Source organism: Pinus tabuliformis, chromosome 8 (genome assembly GCF_031772625.1).
Source record: "Pinus tabuliformis cultivar Carrire ecotype Pingquan chromosome 8, CPIR1, whole genome shotgun sequence".
NCBI classification, from domain to species: Eukaryota; Viridiplantae; Streptophyta; class Pinopsida; order Pinales; family Pinaceae; genus Pinus; species Pinus tabuliformis.
The window spans coordinates 955130438-955152091 of NC_142294.1; the positions used below are offsets into that span (position 1 = coordinate 955130438).

A 21654-nucleotide genomic window follows, 5' to 3' on the forward strand; every position below is an offset into this window, starting at 1 on the left:
ATATGATATTCTAAAACAAGCAGAAGCATTAAAAAATTCCATCAAAATATTTAAGAGACCCATAGGAAAAACCATCAATCATTAACCTAGACAAATCATATTTTTTGTAGGACTAAAAAGAAAATTTTGACAATGTTGGAACATAAAAGAAGATATTTTGCAGACGATTTCTCTGGGCTTTATTCTAGTAGAGTGAAGACACTGCAAAGTATTGAGAGAAGTTTTATTGATAAAATAACAAATAAATCAACAATCTGGAAGAAAATATCACTACCCCTGGTATCTAGAATGATATTCTTTAAATCTGACTTCATGACCATGTTTATTTATGAAAGTTCTGTTGTCATGGCACCAAAGAGAGTTATCAATGATATGGACAGAATATTTAAACAATTTTTATGGTAGAGGACATCCATGGAGAATAGATGACACTTTTTTGATTAGACGTTAGTATCTAGCCCTATGTGAGTTGTAATAGAAAGGATAAGAAAATTGGGGAAACTAAAGAAAGTGCTTTCTCAAAAGTGAATTGAAGTGGCAAGTTGGTGAGGTTCAAAAACCCACATTCTCACCTTGTACGCTAGATTTCAATTTAAAACTTTTTATAAGAGATTATTAGTGTAGAAAAGAAACTTTGGATCAAAATATCACAATATCATTAGAAGGCCAATTGCCAATCCACTTTCCCCAAAGGCTTATTATGGCAACATAGGTTTAATTGACAATCATGTATTTTGGGATGTAAACAATGGAAAGAATACAAAATTACATGATAATGTGTGGGATGGACATAGGCCATTGACATCCATACAATGTCCAGTCAAATGTAATTGAAAGATGAAGAGATGTGTTTTTATTCGCGTAACAGATTATTAGAATGGCCTATTGAGATTCTTTTTTTTGCTTAAGCAAGAGTAGTTCCTTCTAATTCATTAAATCGACAAAAATTTATAGAATATACAAAACCCTAAACTCCCGGAGGTGACAGGGTAACCAAGGACATGATGCAAAAGTAGAGCTATACCCCGCTACATCAGACAACAAGATTGTGCACATCAAAATTTAGGATGATTCGAACAAAACAAAATCCAAAACTAAGGCTTACACACACCCCCGCCCCTCAAGCGAAAAGCCCGCCAAGACCCGTGGCCCCACCAAAAAGGCACCAACAGATCTGACAGCGGACATATCCCCAAGAGATCGGACGACACCCCTAGATATCGTACCACCTAAAATGTGCATAACTTATTGCAGGATGGAGGGTGGTTTCAAAACCCCGCGTTGGCCACGTGGCGGAAGTCTAATGGGATTGCTGCCAAAAAAACTAAACCACTTACCATCCTGTTGTGCTCTACAACAACCCCCCATTTCATATCATTTTTATTCACAAAAAATATCATATGAAATGGGTCCCTTTTAGTTTTGATTGGTATCAACATTGTATTATTCAAAAAAGGTCTGAAAACAAAAAGAAAACATTATAAAAAACCTTTTGGACAAACCAATTTTGGTCTTATAATATAAATAATCAATCTTTTATCATTGCGATAAAGCAATTGCATATCGCAATGACATAGGAGGCATACTTTAAAGGCCCATTGGTTTTGTCCGATGCGATAAAGTTCCTTTCGCTCTGATGTGATGCGATATCGCTATCGGCGATCGGCGATATACCATGCATGTTTTCTTAAAGTGCCCATACTCCCAATGCGATGCGATGCGATATCGCTATCGGCGATCGGGGATTTAAAAAGGTGTCAATATAATGATTTAAGTTTTCTCCGACGCCTGATTGCGATAAAAGCCAAAAGCGCAAACTTCAAAAAAGCCGTTAAAGCAAAGGGATATTACGATTAATTCATATTAAAGGCCTTATCTTTCGAACAAGGATTTACCTGCGCTCGACCGCCAAAACATCCAAGGCACGCTTAAACAAATCATTCGGTCGATTAATGATATGATGAGCATTTAAAGGATTGGCAGGTTTTAACGGCCATTTAATGTAATAGTAAGTCCTAAAATCTTCTCATAGATTGTATCCGCGGCCACTTTAAAGTTAATCCCTCATCAGGCATTGATCAATATATCTCGCTCGTATTTGGTTTTCACTACCAATTCTCTGTGTTACACTTATTTTCACTCCTGTGCAGAATTCTTCTGAAGTAGAAAACTCAAGCAGAATGGGGAAGAAGTCTAAGAAAACCACAGTCACTTCTGCTGCGCCAGCCATAGGACAAGCCGTCGCTGATCCAGCAAATAAAAAGAAAGGATTGATATCTGATACTACATGTTCAGGTCTCGGCAAAACTACTTGGCAAAGTACCTATAATTTGAATGAGGCCGAAGAACCTGAGGTGACAACAGTGCAAGCCACGGCAGATGCGACTCGGAAATCTGATGGTACTTTAAAGGACTTAGCCGACTCCTTCCTTCATCGGATAGCAGCTCGGGAACAAATTCTCCCGTATACGGATGTAGTGAGGTGGGCAATTGAGGAAATTCCAATCACAGACAGAGCTTTCTGCACCAGAGATGGGAGAATCTTCGGTTCATTTCAGGCCAATGATTTGAGGCAAATGTATCATTTTCCTGAGCCAGAGAAGAAGTACAACAAGGTATTTTTGGATAAATTCCGAAAAGAGAACGAAATTGAATCTGAACCCATCAGGGATTGGAGACAAAATCCAGCAAAGCACAAGCATGAATCTTCCGGTAAGTACTCTGTTGATTCCCTATGTTCTCCTTATTGTTATGCCGGGATAATGATGTGTAGATTGTGGGGGTTGCACGATTCCGCTAATTTCACTATAGAAATGGTTCCCTTGACGGAAGTGGCATGTAACAGTGAAATAATGGATTGGGTAACTATACTGTCAGATAAGTTAGCAACAGTTGTTCTTGATTTTAGAAACAAGACCCGCATTACTGAAAGGTTAATTCCCCCGTTCTACTACAGTCCCTATATTCTTGATACCCTGTGTTTTAATTCTGAATTTCCTATGCTCGGCTGCAGGTGGACATCACAATACCCCATGCCTATTCACATATACCATCAGAAATTGTGGAAAACTTCCTATAAGCACCATTTATACCAAGTCTGCAATGGCTTTATGTTACCCATTCATTACTCTATTTTTGATAAACCTGCTCCCAAGATTTCCTACCAAGTAGGGATTGATTTAACATCAATAGGAAGATGGTTCGGGGAGGAAAAGTTTACTTATATAAGAGTTTTTGGCATCCAAGCCGAACCTCATGTCCTTCCTTTGTACATACCTGATACACTGCTGGCGAGGGAAATATCCTATCAGATCATTGTCGAGGGAGTTACACAAACTCTTAAGAAAAATAAGAAGCAGGTCTGGCCCTCTTTTTCTTTGAGATGTGGTGTCTACACGTTGCATGATTTCAAACATGCAGAGAAAGAAGCTACAAAGATAAAATAATTAACTCTAGCAACTCTCCCTAATAGGCGATTTGATCCCAACAAAGTCGCCTATAATGCACTTGAACAGGCCAAATTGACAAAGTTTGATCATAAAGAAGATATGTTCGATGACCTGTTCTCCTCAGCCGAGTCAATATTTCAGGTTAAGTCACTAGCCAGAATGAAATATCAGGATGAAGGGTTGGTTGAATTCAACAGACTTAGAGAACAGAGGTTGCAAACTCTGCCTCTAGATCTGTTAGCAACAACTCCAACAACAGCATCAAGCGAGCGTGAACGGCAACATTCAAAGGAACCTCCGGTTACAACAAAAGAACAAGAGAAAGTGCAGGAGGAAACCCAGACTAAAGAGTAGGAAAAAGTGCAGGAGGAAACCCAGACTAAAGAGCAGAAACAGAGCAACATAGAAGTAAATGTGGATACTCATATTGATCCAAAATTGCTCCAGGAATGGCAGCAATTTGATTCTATTATCAGTAGTCTGGAATGTTCAAAGGACACCGAAACTTTGAAAACAACAGACACACAGGAAACCACTTCACAACAGGTTCCAAGTGGAACCAGTGGCCTACCCAGTTCAAAGGAAGTAGAAATAATACCAAAGGACCCCTCCGATCAAATCATTTTGCAGGTAGAAGAGATTCCTCCCTTGGATGTCTTCTATAGCCCAAGGCATAAAGCTGTAGTAAAATGACAGAGGAAGAGAAGAAGGACTGATCAACCTTCCCTTTTCCCAGAACAGACGGTCACGGGCAATGTGGTTTGGAAGGAGGAATTTGACCCCTCTGATGACCTAACAAAACTATCACAATATGCTGGAGCCTATTCGGCAGCAACAATAGACAAAGCATCAGAGGTGAGTCTTTTATTGGAAACAAAAGACCAGGAAATCTTTTTATTGCAAGCACAAATAACAGAAGCACAGCAGAAAGCGGAGCAGGCAGAACAGCAATTGTTGACACAACAGCAAGTAAATAATCAATTAACTCAACAATTGCAGGCAGAGAAACAAAGGATTGATCACAGCGTAATCCAAAAGCAGAAAGAGTTGTCTGAAGCCTTGGCACAACTGAGGGCAGCAAATGAACAAATGTTGAAGACAAAAGATGAGCAGATTCCTCAACTATCAGCACAGCTTGAGAAGACAAAGGGCGTTCCACAAATAACTGAATTCAGAGTAGAGGCATTACAGATAAATACGGCATTAATAGCCCAAATCAAGCTTCTATGTCAACAAATCGCCCAGGCGGAACCACTATGCGAATTGACATCATCAATAAGTGAAAAAACAGAAAAGGCTAGAACAGAATAAGATCAAGCTAAAGAAATGATAGCTACATTTCTTGACTGGCAAGATACTGATCAGGGACAAGTGGCAAATTTACCAAGAATTTTAGAGTCACATAAAGATATATTGTTTACAGAATGGCAGTCCCAGTTAATGAAAGCAGAGAGGGCAATTTCAAGGTACAAATCAACTACAAGTAATTTGGTTGAATTGGTTAATAATACTTTCTACTTGTCAAACGTGATTTCCCAATGCGCTCCAGGAAAATTGACAGCGATGAAAACGTTGGAGTAGTCATGTTATCCAGATCTAGAGGAAAAGGGGAGATTAATTGCTGGAATTAACAGTTTAACATGGGACACCTATTGGTTCTTCTTGGTAAAACCACATAGTCAAAGAGCCGCCCTCAAATTCCTTACAGATGCAATCGGGTATATTATCCCCGATATTCAGGATGCCACCTATGCCACCCAGCTTAACTCTCGCCTCAACAGACCGCCCGAAGTGGAGCCGATGCTTGCGATAAGTCAGCTCAGGTTTAAAGGAAAATAGCCTACTTGATGATTCATGCCACCGACTGCCAGGTTGCTGAGAAGAATATGTTCAAAATCAATTGATACCAATTAAGTAGGATTGCAGTTTCATAGATAGTTAGCTTAATTAAGTATTTATAGACCCTTTCATTTTTTTGGAAAGGGTCGTAAAGTTTTGTACCTGACTTAAAGACTGAAGTTGCACTACTGTACTTCAGCCATATTCTTTTATAAAACTGGACTAGTTATTCTAATTTTGACAAGGAAGCTTTTATGCAAATGAGCACTACTGTCTTTGTTTGAAAGTATTTCTGCGTTGGAAGAAGAATCTCAAATAGCGATTGATATTGGGAGTGACTAGCAGCTCATATGGTACCATTATCTATGTCTGAATTCATTCTTTTCATATGAATTGTTATTTGATCGCCTTTGCTATTATCGAATATATGTATGTGTTTTAACAAAATTTCTTTATTCCCTCCACTGTTGGATGTTTATGGGATGCTTTTCTTTTGATCATATATGTATTGATGATATATAAGTGTAGCAGTATTGCGCTAATCACTTCGTTTAACGATTTAAGCAAAGTAATCCGTGAATGAATAAAGTCCATGTTTATTAAATAGAGTCATCTACATGCCTGTTTATAAACATAGATCATCAAGCACTACACTTCAAAGTACAATAGTTCCCGGGATTAGTAGTAGTTCTTTTTATTTCACTGATAAATTAAGTCATTCGCCTATCATTAGATTAGACAATCAATCATTCATTCATCCCGTTTACTCATTGCTGGGAAACTGGTCCCATTATCCCCAGTCGGAGCCACCATTCCAAACAGAAAAGGAGTTGTACTAAGGTCCGGACCGGGTGGTTATCCCCCAATGTTGATACAACCATTTTCGGGGCATCAACATTTTTGGCGCTAGAAGGAGGGCCTCAACAGTGAATGGCAAGCAAACCCAAATCTGCAGGCCATTCTAAGAGTAATTCTCCCTCCGTATCACCTCGTACTTCCAAATTGCATGCTGGTTCTCCAGTATCCAAAGAAGAAGAAGAGGAATCAACTACCACTGCTCAAACCCATCATACTCCAGAACAATTAAGTCTTGAATCCCCTGAAGTCCCGTCTCTTATCCACAAACTTCAGAGCTTCTTGATTTCACCACAGAAATCTGAGGTATCACAAAGCAGTGCGACTTCGCAGTTCAATTTACCTCACCCTCTCACCAGACTTCAGAGTGGAAAGCTCGGTATTGAACCCACTGAGTTCCCTTTACCCAAAAGGAAAAAGGCGAAGAAATATGCTGAGGGATCTGACAATGAAGAGCTTTCATCCACATCCTCCATCTCACCTTCCCCTGTGCGAAGTCAACCATCCACTCCCCCATTACATATTATTGTTCATCATGGATTAGGAACTTTAACATCCCAACCTGCTCACTCCGCAACATCATTTCCTTCCCAGACATTTGGAATTTCAACAGTACTACTGCTGTTATAATGGCAGATCCATGGACCAGGCCTGGTGCAGTCAACATGCCTGCACCATTGCATGCATTACCTGATGCTCCTGAAAAATGGCTACCCAAGTTTAACCCAGATGATGGAACGCAAGCTGAGGAACATATTAATAACTTCATGTTGGCAGTTAACTTGAAGGGAGTAACAGAGCAAGATGTTGTTGTTAGGATTTTCCCTTATACTTTGCAAGGATCAGCAGGATCCTGGTATTTTTCTTTACCTTCTGGTTCCATTACCAGTTGGACGACTTGCCAAGAACAGTTTCTTACTAAGTATGGAGATGATAGGTCTTTGGCTACACTAATAAATGATCTCTCCAATCTTAGGATAGAGCATAGGGAACCAATTAAGGAATTTAACGCCCGATTCAATAAGCTCTTGAATAAAATCCCAACGGCCTCCAAACCAAGTGAGAAAATCCGAAGCGAATGGTATATAACTGCCCTACCTGCTAATATAGCTATTTTTGTAGACAGGGCTGGAAAACCTACTTTAGCTGAAAACATGAAAGAAGAACTTGCTGTGGAGAAACGTATTAATGCTCTAGAAAAGAAAGTTGCTCTTGAAGATAGAAAAACCAAAAAAGTGTCTTTTAAAGAGGATTCAAAGAAGAAAACCCCAAAAGATCCATATGACATGGAGGGTCTGCAAAAGGTCCTCAAGACTATGTCAAATGAAATGGTTGAAATTAAAAAACAAGTAGCCGAAACCTCGACCAAAAGACCCTGTAGAAGTTATAAGAAAACTGAATCAAAACCACCAAATGTTATATCAAATGCAGATTCAGATCTTGAAGAAGGAGAAGAAGAAACAACTACACCTATTGATGAAGAAGAGGAAGTTGTTGAATGTCATGGAATGTGGATTTCATACTGCCTAACTCCAATACAAATAATGAGGAAGAAGCGTTTCCTGTCACTACTAGGAGTAAAAGTACCTCTGAATCTGTTCATGCAACTTCAAAGAAAAGGAGTGCAAGTGCTGCTACAACAAAGGAAAAAGTATCTACAAAGAAGCCACCTGCAGCAGTTTCTCAAAACCAACCTTCAACCTCAAATACTCCTTCAACATCTAAAACTTTGGTAGTATCTGATTCAATGGATTACAATATTGTTGATTATATGAAGAAAACTAAGGCAAACATTACCATGTTTGCACTTAGCAAATTAAAACATCAACAGAAATTGCTTCTCAAAGAATTAAATGATGTTCCTACTTCACCTCTTCCCAGTGCTAAAGCTGCAAACGATACAGGTCAACCACCTTCTGGTATGGTCGAAGCTACTGATGCAGTCCTAATAGGAGATAGATCAAACTCTCATACTCCACCTTTCCTTCTAACCTATGAGATCTACAATAGAAACCTGCATAGCTGCTTGATTGACACAGGGGCATCTTCTAACATAATGCCAACTTCAGTTTGTTCCAAACTTAACATTGAACCCCAGAAGTCTGCTATTCATATTGTACAGTTGGACAGGACTAAAGTAAAGGTTTTGGGAGAGATCAATTCCGTAACTATCAGGTTATCCGCTGATCCCAGAATAGTACAAAGGATTGATATCCTAATCGCCGATATACCTGAATTTTATGGTTTGATCTTGAGTAGGGATTGGTCTGAGAAACTACATGGGTATATTTCTACTGATTGGTCACATATGTGGCTTCCCTATAAGGGTATGCCAAATCAAATAAGGATTGATCGGGAAAAGCATATGACCCATACAGTTACTGAATTTGAACAAGAAAACCAACCAATAGCATTTAATAACAACATTTTGGGGAATTATTCATCAGAGTCATTCTTTGGCAACTTCGCTGCCCAACCATCCCCTTTCTTAGTAAACCATTTTACATCTCAGATTGAAAATTTTTCACAAACAAATAGGTCAAGATGTTTCAATGATACTGAGAAAACTGTAAATAAAATTGTTAATACTTCTTTATTTTGGTCGTTATATTTCGATGGGTCCAAATCTAGTGAGGGCTCAGGAGCAGGATGTATTTTGATTAGCCCACAAGGGGAAAAAACAATGATGTCCTGTAGGTTAGAATTTGAATGCACAAATAACACAGCCGAGTATGAAGCCTTAGTCCAAGGACTATATAAAGCTATTGGCCTCAAGGTCCAATATTTGAAAGTGTTTGGAGATTCTGAAATTATTATCAAACAGGTAAGGAATACAATTCATTGTCTTTCCACCCATCTCAAACATTATCAATCGCTGATACAGGAACTCACCTCCCACTTTTTGGAATTCAATATTTCTTCTATTCCCAGGTCTCAAAATTCGGCAGCTGACCTGCTAGCCAATGTTGCTTCCAAGCTCCCACCTTCCGAAGACTACAGCCCAGATAGATTTTTAGTAGAATTACTTTTTAGGCCATCAATTCTTGACAATGTCACTAATTGGAGAGTATTCAACCATGATCGAGACATTTTACAGTTCTTAACTTCCGAAAAGTCCTATGACGATCAAATCATCGAGGAAAACGAGCATGACCTTCAAATGAGAGGTAAAACCGAGGAAAACTCAATCCCTAAGCCTGTGGTGAAGCTTGAGGATCTTTATGATATTAAAGACAGGTTTAAACCTGTGACTAATGCAAAGCTCCAAAGTTCTACCCTAAGGTTTGAGTTGATAAACCTTGGCACGAAGCAAACTCCTCAAAACATTAATTTAGGATTAGGACTTTCCTTGGAAGAAAAGGAAGCATTCATTAGACTGTTAAGAAAAAATAAACAGGTTTTTGCTTGGAAATATGATGATTTAGAGACATATGATACATCCATCATCCAGCATACTATTCCAATGCTTCCTGAACAGAAACCAATTCAGCAGAAATTGAGAAAAATACATCCGAACTTAGAGAGTCAAATAAAATCTGAACTTAATAAACTCTTGAAAGCTAAGATTATTTTTCCCGTTCGGCACTCAAACTGGGTCTCCAATATGGTGCCAGTCAGAAAGAAAAATGGCGACATTAGGATTTGTATCGATTTCAAAAATTTGAATAAGGCGAGCTTAAAAGATAATTTCCCATTACCTACTATGGAGCAGATACTCCAATCAGTAGCAGGCTCTGAGTTAATGTCCTTTCTAGACGGTTTCTCAGGATATAACCAAGTTTTGGTCCATCCTGATGACTAGCTCAAAACCACATTCAGAACAAAATGGGGAACATATGCGTATCAGAAAATGCCTTTCGGACTTATTAATGTAGGAGCGACATTCCAAAGAGCGATGGATATAGCTTTTAAAGGGTTGATTAATAGGACAGTAGTCGTCTATCTAGACGATATTACTGTATTTTCTAAGGAGAAGTCCAATCATTTGCATGATTTAAATCAAATCTTTCAACGCTGCAAAAGATATGGTATTTCTCTTAACCCTAAAAAATATTTCTTCGCTCTTGATCTAGGAAATCTCTTAGGCTTTATTGTGTCTAAAGATGGCATTTATATTGATCCTGACAGGATCAAAGAAATCTCTGAAATCCCTTTCCCTCATAATAAAAAATCCATGCAGTCATTTTTAGGCCAAATCAATTTTGTCAAAAGATTTGTTCCAGACTTTTCTCAAATAATTTTGCCACTTCAAACTATGATTAAGAAAAATTCAGTCTTTAAGTGGGGATCAGCAGAAAAGGAAGCGTTTGATTTAATCAAACAATCAATAATGAATGCCCCAGCCTTAAATACTCCTAATTTTTCTAATCATTTCACACTGTATACTAACGCATCCAACTTGTCTTATGCAGCAGTACTCACACAGCTTAATGATCACAATTTGGAAGCACCCATTTCATTCTATAGTTCAAATCTTCATGGTGCTGAATTGAATTACTTTGAAGTAGAAAAACAAGCCTTTGTTGTATATAAAGCTGTCAAATATTACAAACCCTTCCTTTTAAAAGCCCACACAAAAGTTATAGTTCATTTCCCTGCAGTAAGGCAACTATTAATCCAAAGGGAACTAGGTGAAAAAAGGGCAAATTCGGTTACAGCACTTCAAGAATATGACTTAGAAATTAAACCAGCAAAGATTGTTAGAGGCCAAGGTTTTTGCAGGTTATTGGCAGGAGCATCCAACATTCCAGAATCAGGTGATACAGATCAAACCGAAGAAATCAACAAGATAAGTATTATTGATTCTGAGTCACAATATGCTGACTTAATCTTTTATTTGAAAAATGGATATGCACCTCCTAACCTGTCTTACAAAAACAAAAGGGCCATTAGATTAAAAGCAAAAAAATTTCACAATTATTGATGATGTGCTTTTTAGGCAAAATTATGATTCAATCTTATTAAGATGCCTAGAAAAACCTGAAGCACAAAAGGTTTTGCAGGAATTACATGATGGACCAGCAGGAGGACATTTTGGAGCTGACACAACAGCCCACAAAATCATTCATGCTGGATATTATTGGCCCACTCTGTTTAGAGATGCTCATGAATATGTAAGGAAATGCCGAAATTGTCAAACTTCTAGTGGAAGACAAAGAAAATCAGCTTTTCCTTTGCAACCGGTCAACATTGAACAACCATTTGAGCAATGGGGATTGGACATCATTGGGGAAATTACTCCACATTCTTCCAAACAGCATAAGTATATCCTTACTGCTACTGATTATTTTACTAAGTGGGTTGAAGCAATTCCTATGAAGACAACAAATTCTGAGGCAATCATTGAATTCATAGATCAATTCATCATTACTAGGTTTGGTGTCCCAAATGCTCTTGTTTTTTATAATGCATCTTACTTTTTAGGTAATGCTATGTTTGATTTCGCTATTAAAAGAGGATTTAAATTAAAATATTCTGCTAATTACTATCCTCAGGGTAATGGTTTAGCAGAGTCTACAAATAAAAATCTGATTAAAATTATTAAGCGAACCATCGAACAGGATCATAAAAAATGGCACAAATCCTTAATATTTGCACTATGGGCTGATAGGATAACACAGAAAGCTTCCATAGGTTCCTCTCTGTTCAACCTTGTGTATGGAAAAGAAGCAGTGTTACCAACAAATCTTGTCCTTACTTCCCTAGCCCTAGTTCAGTTTATTGAGGAAAGCCCTTCTTCTTCTATTCAACTTAGACATGACCAAATTCTAAAATTAGAAGAGGAAAGGGAAAAAGCCAAGGTTATTCATGCAAAACATCAGCAAATCATCAAGTCATCCTTTGATTCAGTCTCATCTGGTTCAAAACAATTTCAAGTCGGTGATTTAGTTCTGAAATGGGACAAAGCCCATGAGGACAAGGGAAAACACGCCAAGTTCCAGAAGATGTGGCTTGGGCCATTTCAGATCTGTGAAAAGATAGGCCATTCGACCTTCATATTACAAGATTTATCAGGTTTGAGAGATTCTCTCCCTGTTAATGGCCTTATCTTAAAGAAATTCTTTAATTGAGGAGGTAACCCCTTCTCCTTTTTAGTTTAATAGAGTTTTGTAGTTTGTAGGACCATTAGAAAATAAAGTTGTAAGGTATCTTCCATTGACCTTTGCTGTACTTAAAAGTTGCTCAACAGAAGTAGTGATGATATTTACTTTTAAAATAATAGAAGTCTTACACAAGAGGGATAATTTCTAGGAAACTAGGTATAATTGCATTCCAAAGCCACACTTCAATTTTTGTGAACCCTTCTCAAAGTTTAGAAGTATTGTAAATCATTTTATGTTTTCAGATTGGTCACAAAAAAGTTATCAATATCAAAACAGAAACTAATCCAACTTCAGCATCTTTAACTCTTACCTTGTCATCCATTTACTCTTAAGGAGAAAATTGGCCATGCCATTCACCAAAGTTTATGGTTACTCAGAGTGTAATTCTAAAATATCTGATATTAAAGATAAGAGGTCTTATTACAAGCCTGCTTACCATGTTCATAGGGAAATAGTTTAACCGACATTACCAATATTGCATACCAAAACAGGGTAATGGCTTAGAATTATAAGACAAGGAGTCTCATCACAAGCCAGCTTGTTCGGTTAGATTACTACCAGTGAATGGCATTGTCAATAACTGGCCACCAAACCAGGACAATGGCTTTTTATCTTAGCAATAACAAAAAAAGAAAGGAAATACAAAATATGAAAACATGTTTTGAATTCATTCTGTTAATCACACTCTTAAATGGATGGGACAATGGACAATAATATGGTTTAAAGGTATCCCTGTCGAAACTATGAACGTTTGCTGGCAGCAGAGGCTCTACCTATGACAAAGGAGTCAATTCTAAAAGCTGATTTAGAAAGGTTCTTTGTTTTATCATTATAAACCAATAAAGGCCAATTTAAAACTTAGAATGTATCTAATTTTAAACAAGAGAGGAAATTAACAAAGATAGATTCATTTTATTTAGAATGCATATATACCTAGTTATATTAGAATTTTCCCCTTTAATGAGAACTCTATTTTGAAAAAGTTTAAGTATTTCCATACTTTTCAGAGATAACTGTTTCTTCCAGCGAATCGCCAATTGTTGTGCTCTACAACAACCCCCCATTTCATATCATTTTTATTCACAAAAACTATCATATGAAATAGGTCCCTTTTAGTTTTGATTGGTATCAACATTGTATTATTCAAAAAAGGTCTGAAAACAAAATGAAAACATTATAAAAAACCTTTTGGACAAACCAATTTTGGTCTTATAATATAAATAATCAATCTTTTATCATTGCGATAAAGCGATCGCAAGATCGCATATCGGAATGACATAGGAGGCATACTTTAAAGGCCCATTGGTTTTCTCCGATGCGATAAAGTTCCTTTCGCTCCGATGCGATGCGATATCGCTATCGACGATCGGCGATATACCATGCATGTTTTCTTAAAGTGCCCATACTCCCAATGCGATGCGATGCGATATCGCTATCGGTGATCGAGGATTTCAAAATGTGTCAATATAATGATTTAAGTTTTCCCCGATGCCCGATTGCGATAAAAGCCAAAAGCACAAACTTCAAAAAATCCGTTAAAGCAAAGGGATATTACGATTAATTCATATTAAAGGCCTTATCTTTCGAACAGTGATTTACCTACGCTCAACCGCCAAAACATCCAAGGCACGCTTAAACAAATCATTCGGCCGATTAATGATATGATGAGCATTTAAAGGATTGGCAGGTTTTAACGGCCATTTAATGTAATAGTAAGTCCTAAAATATTCTCATAGATTGTATCCGCGGCCACTTTAAAGTTAATCCCTCATCAGGCGTTGATCAATATATCTCGCTCGTATTTGGTTTTCACTACCAATTCTCTGTGTTACGCTTATTTTCACTCCTCTGCAGAATTCTTTCGAAGCAAAAAACTCAAGCAGAATGGGGAAGAAGTCTAAGAAAACCACAGTCACTTCCGCTGCGCCATCCACAAGACAAGCCGTCGCTGATCCAACAAATAAAAAGAAAGGATTGATATATGATACTACATGTTCAGGTCTCGGCAAAACTACTTGGCAAAGTACCTATAATTTGATTGAGCCCGAAGAACCTGAGGTGACAACAGTGCAAGCCACGGTAGATGCGACTCGGAAATCTGATGGTACTTTAAAGGACTTAGCCGACTCCTTCCTTCATCGGATAGCAGCTCGGGAACAAATTCTCCCATATACGGATGTAGTGAGGTGGGCAATTGAGGAAATTCCAATCACAGACAGAGCTTTCTGCACCAGAGATGGGAGAATCTTCGGTTCATTTCAGGTCAATGATTTGAGGCAAATGTATCATTTGCCTGAGCCAGAGAAGAAGTACAACAAGGCATTTTTGGAGAAATTCCGAAAAGAGAACGAAATTGAATCTGAACCCATTCGGGATTGGAGACAAAATCCAGTAAAGCACAAGCATGAATCTTCCGGTAAGTACTCTGTTGATTCCCTATGTTCTCCTTATTGTTATGCCGGGATAATGATGTGTAGATTGTGGGGGTTGCACGATTCCGCTAATTTCACTATAGAAATGGTTCCCTTGATGGAAGCGGCATGTAACAATGAAATAATGAATTGGGCAACTATACTGTCAAATAAGCTAGCAACAGCGGTTCTTGATTTTAGAAACAAGACCCGCATTACTGAAAGGTTAATTCCCCCGTTCTACTACAGTGCCTATATGCTAGATACCCTGTGTTTTAATTCTGAATTTCCCGTGCTCGGCTGGAGGTGGACATCACAAGACCCCATGCCTATTCACATATACCATCAGAAATTGTGGAAAACTTCCTATAAGCACCATTTATACCAAGTCTGCAATGGCTTTATGTTACCCATTCATTACTCTATTTTTGATAAACCTGCTCCCAAGATTTCCTACCAAGCAGGGATTGATTTAACATCAATAGGAAGATGGTTCGGGGAGGAAAAGTTTACTTATATAAGAGTTTTTAGCAGCCAAGCCGAACCTCATGTCCTTCCTTTGTACATACCTGATAAACTGTTGGCGAGGGAAATAGCCTATCAGATCATTGCCGAGGGAGTTACGCAAACTCTCAAGAAAAATAAGAAGCAGGTTTGGCCCTCTTTTCCTTTGATATGTGGTGTCTACACGTTGCATGATTTCAAACATGCAGAGAAAGAAGCTACAAAGATAAAATCATTAACTCTAGCAACTCTCCCTAATAGGCGATTTGATCCCAACAAAGTCACCTATAATGCACTTGAACATGCCAAATTGACAAAGTTTGATCATAAAGAAGATATGTTCGATGACCTGTTCTCCTCAGCCGAGTCAATATTTCAAGTTAAGTCACTAGCCAGAATGAAATATCAGGATGAAGGGTTGGTTGAATTCAACAGACTTAGAGAACAGAGGTTGCAAACTCTGCCTCTAGATCTGTTAGCAACAACCCCAACAACAGCATCAAGCGAGCCTGAACGGCAACATTCAAAGGAACCTCCGATTACAACAAAAGAACAAGAGAAAGCGCAGGAGGAAACCCAGACTAAAGAGCAAGAAAAAGTGCAGGAGGAAACCCAGACTAAAGAGCAGAAACAGAGCAACATAGAAGTAAATGTGGATACTCATATTGATCCAAAAATGCTCTAGGAATGGCAGCAATTTGATTCTATTATCAGTAGTCTAGAATGTTCAAAGGACATCGAAACTTCGAAAGCAACAGACACACAGGAAACCACTTCACAACAGGTTCCAAGTGGAACCAACAGCCTACCCAGTTCAAAGGAAGTAGAAATAATACCAAATGACCCCTCTGATCAAATCATTTTGCAGGTAGAAGAGATTCCTCCCTTGGATGTCTTCTATAGCCCAAGGCATAAAGTTGTAGTAAAACGACAGAGGAAGAGAAGAAGGACTGCTCAACCTTCCCTTTTCCCAAAACAGACGGTCACGGGCAATGTGGTTTGGAAGGAGGAATTTGACCCCTCTGATGACCTAACAAAACTATCACAATATGTTGGAGCCTATTCGGCAGCAACAATAGACAAAGCATTAGAGGTGAGTCTTTTATTGAAAACAAAAGACCAGGAAATATTTTTATTGCAGGCACAACTAACAGAAGCATAGCAGAAAGCAGAGCAGGCAGAATAGCAATTGTTGACACAACAGCAAGTAAATAATCAATTAACTCAACAATTGCAGGCAAAGAAACAAAGGATTGATCACAGTGCAATCCAAAAGCAGAAAGAGTTGTCTGAAGCCTTGGCACAACTAAGGGAAGAAAATGAACAAATGTTGAAGACAAAAGATGAGCAGATTGCTCAACTATCAGCACAGCTTGAGAAGACAAAGGGCGTTCCGCAAATAACTGAATTCAGAGTAGAGGAATTACAGATAAATACGACATTAATAGCCCAAATCAAGCTTCTATGTCAACAAATCGCCCAGGCGGAACCACTATGCGAATTGACGACATCAATAAGTGAAAAACCAGAAAAGGCTAGAACAGAATTGGATCAAGCTGAAGAAACGATAGCTGCATTTCTTGACTGGCAAGATACTGATCAAGGACAAGCGGCAAATTTACCAAGAATTTTAGAGTCACATAAAGATATATTGTTTACAGAATGGCAGTCCCAGTTAATGAAAGCAGAGAGGGAAATTTCAAGGTCCAAATCAACTACAAGTAATTTGGTTGAATTGGTTAATAATACTCTCTACTTGTCAAACATGATTTCCCAATGCACTCCAGGAAAATTGACAGCGATGAAAACATTGGAGCAGTCATGTTATCCAGATCTAGAGGAAAAGGGGAGATTAATTGCTGGAATTAACAGTTTAACATGGGACACCTATTGGTTCTTCTTGGTAAAACCACACAATCAAAGAGCCGCCCTCAAATGCCTTACAGATGCAATCGGGTATATTATCCCCAATATTCAGGATGCCACCTATGCCGCCCAGCTTAACTCTCGCCTCAACAGACCGCCCGAAGTGGACCCGATGCTTGTGATAAGTCAGCTCAAGTTTAAAGGAAAACAACCTACTTGATGATTCATGCCGCCGACTGCCAGGTTGCTGAGAAGAATATGTTCAAAATCAATTGATACCAATTAAGTAGGATTTCAGTTTCATAGATAGTTAGCTTGATTAAGTATTTATAGACCCTTTCATTGTTTTGGAAAGGGTCGTAAAGTTTTGTACCTGACTTAAAGACTGAAGTTGCACTACTGTACTTCAGCCATATTCTTTTATAAAACTGGACCAGTTATTCTAATTTTGACAAGGAAGCTTTTATGCAAATGAGCACTACTGTCTTTGTTTGAAAGTATTTATGCGTTGGAAGAAGAATCTCAAATAGCGATTGATATTGGGAGTGACTAGCAGCTCATATGGTACCATTATCTATGTCTGAATTCATTCTTTTCATATGAATTGTTATTTGATCGCCTTTGCTATTATCGAATATATGTATGTGTTTTAACAGCATTTCTTTATTCCCTCCACTATTGGATGTTTATGGGATGCTTTTCTTTTGATCATATATGTATTGATGATATATAAGTGTAGCAATATTGCGCTAATCACTTTGTTTAACGATTTAAGCAAAGTAATCCGTGAATGAATAAATTCCATATTTATTAAATAGAGTCATCTACATGCCTGTTTATAAACATAGATCATCAAGCGCTACACTTCAAAGAACAATAGTTCCCGGGATTAGTAGTAGTTCTTTTTATTTCGCTGATAAATTAAGTCATTCACCTATCATTAGATTAGACAATCAATCATTCATTCATCTCGTTTACTCATTGCTGGGAAACTGGTCCCATTATCCCCAGTCGGAGCCACCATTCCAAACGGAAAAGGAGCTGTACTGAGGTCCGGACCTGGTGGTTATCCCCCAATGTTGATACAACAATTTTCGGGGCATCAACACATCCAAAATAAACGCGATCACCCGTAAACCACCTTCTCTTGGTTTTCCGATTGGGAAGAGGAATGAAGGGGAAACTACTTGGCCGGGAAACAAGAGCTGCCATAGCCCGGCCAATCCCTTTATAGAACCGGCAAAGGAGACCCCTGAAGATCGTGGGTAGATCCTGATTAGAAATCTAAAGTGGAAGGGGCTTGGCCTCATTCCACCAGGTAGAAACCAGACAACTTAACACATGTCCGTCTTTCCCTATCCTCTCGAAGAACTGTGATCGAACTTGATTAGACATCATCATACAGTTTCTTTCATTCGGGCCCAATGTTTGAAAAGTTCTCTCTCTTCCACTACTTGTTACTCACAAAGAGATTTTACTCTTCCTAGAGGCATTTCCTTCCAGTTCATCTCAAACTTGTTTACAGTATTAAACACTCCTTGATTGGCAAGAGTATCCACTAGTTTGTTGGCTTCACGTCTGACATGCCTAAAACTAACAGTTCTTAGAATTTGGAGATGTTTCTTTATTCTCTGGTACACTTGAATTAGTCTCCAATGTTTTGAGACCTTCTCCGGTGCTGCTCCACAACTGATTCTTCTAACAGCTTTTATAGAGATTTCTGAGTCTGCCTCTATGATGACATTTGAGCTATGAGTTTGTTTCAGTAGTTCCAGGCATTGTTCCAAGGCCATTAATTCAGCCATGTTATTTGTGGCTTTACCTAAGTGGCAGTGGAAAATGAAGCTTATAATTCCATCCTCATCTCTTAACACCCCTCCATAACCAGCTATTCCAGGGTTGCCTTTCGAAGCCCCATCTATATTGCATTTCAAGTAGCCTTTTGGTGGAGGCTGCCAGAAATCCTTTTCCTTTCCCAAATTTCCTTCTTTTCTTCTGAGTCCATTGATAATGGTTTCTTGCATTCCCAGTTGTCTGAGGGTTCTCATCTCATTTATCGTGGGCATGTTTTTGGGAAGGTTGCGAACAGTTGTGCCCATTGTCTCTCTAACTTTCTTCAAGATCAGATCCAATAGTTGAAGAGGATTAGATTTTTCATCCCTGAAAATCCTTTTATTCCTTTCCATCCAGACATTCCAGATGATGAAGCTAGGTGTGTTGGCATTATGATGCATGTGTTGTACTTGATGGCAACCCTCTCATAGAAGATCATCTCACTTATATACATTCAGATGAATCTACAGAAGAGATATCAGATGTGACATAATACATAGATGCAGGACAGCTCAAAGGAATCAAATGGCAAGTTCTTAGTAAGCTTTGCCATTAAGTCCAAAGGGCGAGATTGCTCGCATTATGGCTAAAGTATTGTCCTTGATGGCAACCCATACAGGTGATAGATCACAGTACTTAACGTGAGTAGCAAAGATTGATGATCAGCTCTCAAATATTGAAGAAAATAAGGGGTACGCAGGTACACCATACAGAAGGTGCGTACACGCAGGCCTGTCCTACATAAAGTGCATGCATACCCACAGTTATCCCGTTCATGAGGTGCGTACCCCCAATTCACTCACTTCAAGGCAGAGAAGCGCGCTCACGTGGGGTTTCTTATGTTTGGCCCATGCTATTTAGCTCGCCGTTCTTGATTCTATGGTTTTGGCCCGTGGTATTGTTTTATATTATTATTATTATTATTGAGCCCCATGTTTTTGTTATCTATGGTATTGATCCATGATTTTAGGAAGAGCTTGCCTATATAAAGCAAAGGAGATCATTTGGCTATACACTTGTGAAGGAAGAAGATCTTAAGAGAAACTAGATCTGAAATTCTAATGATGGGTTTATGAGAGATAGCTAGATCTAAATCCAGGAGAAACATGAGAACTACAAGTTGGATCTACTAATGGGTTGATATCTCCTCGGCGCATGTTCAGATCTATAGATCTGATAGTTTGGGTTATTCTTGAAGTCTTGAAATTATCTATACCTGCAGGTATGCAAGTACAGTGAAAGAAAAGTACGGAGATACGCAGGAGCAGAAGCGCTGCAGGTGCGCAGATACGCAGGAGCAGAAGCGCTGCAGGTGCGCAGATACATAGGCGCAGAAGCGCTGCAGGTGCGGAAGTGCGCAGGCAGTTCATTGGACACGGAGCGCACGTACGCAGGAAGTCGGTGAGGCACAGTGCGTGGGTACGCAGGGACGCAGTTGGAAACAGTGTGTACCTCTAAGCAGGTGTTATATGGGTGAAGCTGCGTACTTCTCATGAAATCTATTTAGTTGTCCCTGTTTATTGTTGTGTTCTGGGTTTTGAAGTGATGTCTGGTTTCTGGTATTAAGTTCTGATAACAGCAGTGATTAAATGTTTATACATTGATGGATGAATGGATCAGGTTCTCATTGACTCATTTATGTGATCTAATGGACTAGATCTGATTGATGACTCACTTGTATATGTATTGATCTAGTGCTTGGGTAATTCAGAAGGTTGTTTGATTATGAGCTTCAATGTTGTTAATGGCCCCAGTATGAAAATTGGATGAAATGTGGCCTTTCAGATTATGTGTTGTGCTTCAGTGTATCTAGTCTGAAAATTGATGAAACGTGGTACCTGGAGGAGAGAAGATTGTAGGTCAGCACCTACGTACTAGTATCTAAGCTAGTACAAGAGCTAAAGGAAATCTTTGGAGCATTGTAGCAGGTAGTAGCATGCGTACTAGTAAATGGATCGGCTAGTACAAGAGCAAAGGGTGTTGTAGCTCCCGTACTGGTATAAGACTGCACCAGTACAAAATATTGTAAAAGGATTTTCTTATTAAGAAGAAGATTGAGATGACTTGCAGCAGGTGGTTTTCTCCCGCATTGGGTTTCCACCTTATATCATGGTGTTCATGTGTGTGCCTTATGTGTGATGATTTACTCTATGTTACTACATCTGTTAACTGATAATATGGTTGATAATGTCCTAATGCACTCATTGAAGATCAATTAACTTAATCATAAGAAGTTGTGGAAGTAGCATATATGAATCTGATTATGGAAATGAAAAAGTTTTATTAATGTGATAATACTAATTCACCCCCCCCTCTCAGTATTATTTCCAACAATTGGTATCAAAGCAGGTCCTTTGATAGAAGCTTGATCTCTTGAAGGAGATCCGTGGAACAATGGGAAAGAAGCTTAAGAAGAAAGAAACTAAGAAGAAGAAGACATCTCAGAAGAACTATGACAGTGGGAGAATCAATTGGGGATTAGGTATAAGAAGCTCTTCAGATTCAGAATCAGCTCAGAATGAAGAAGACCTTTCAGGTATGAATTTGCTATCCTCTGATGTTCCAGCTATCTTTCCTTTTGGAAAAGATGAAAGTGACTATGAGACTACTGAATTTGCTCTTATGGGTGAGTAAGAAAGATATCAAATTGAGGCAGAATTTAAAAGTCTTACAGACAAAATTAGAACTCAGCAAGATCTGTTGGACAACAAGAATTGTGCTTTTGAAAGGGTAACTGCAGATCTAAAAGCTCATCAAGAGAGAGGAAGCAAGGTAAGGAAGCTATTTAAGGAC

General features: G+C 38.6%; 1 pseudogene; it reads right to left on the reverse strand.

Moving 5' to 3' along the window:
• LOC149238635 (phospholipase A(1) LCAT3 pseudogene) overlaps nucleotides 1-19127 on the reverse strand; it is a 34091-nt pseudogene extending 14964 nt beyond the window's left edge.
• Nucleotides 19128-21654: the final 2527 nt, after the last annotated feature.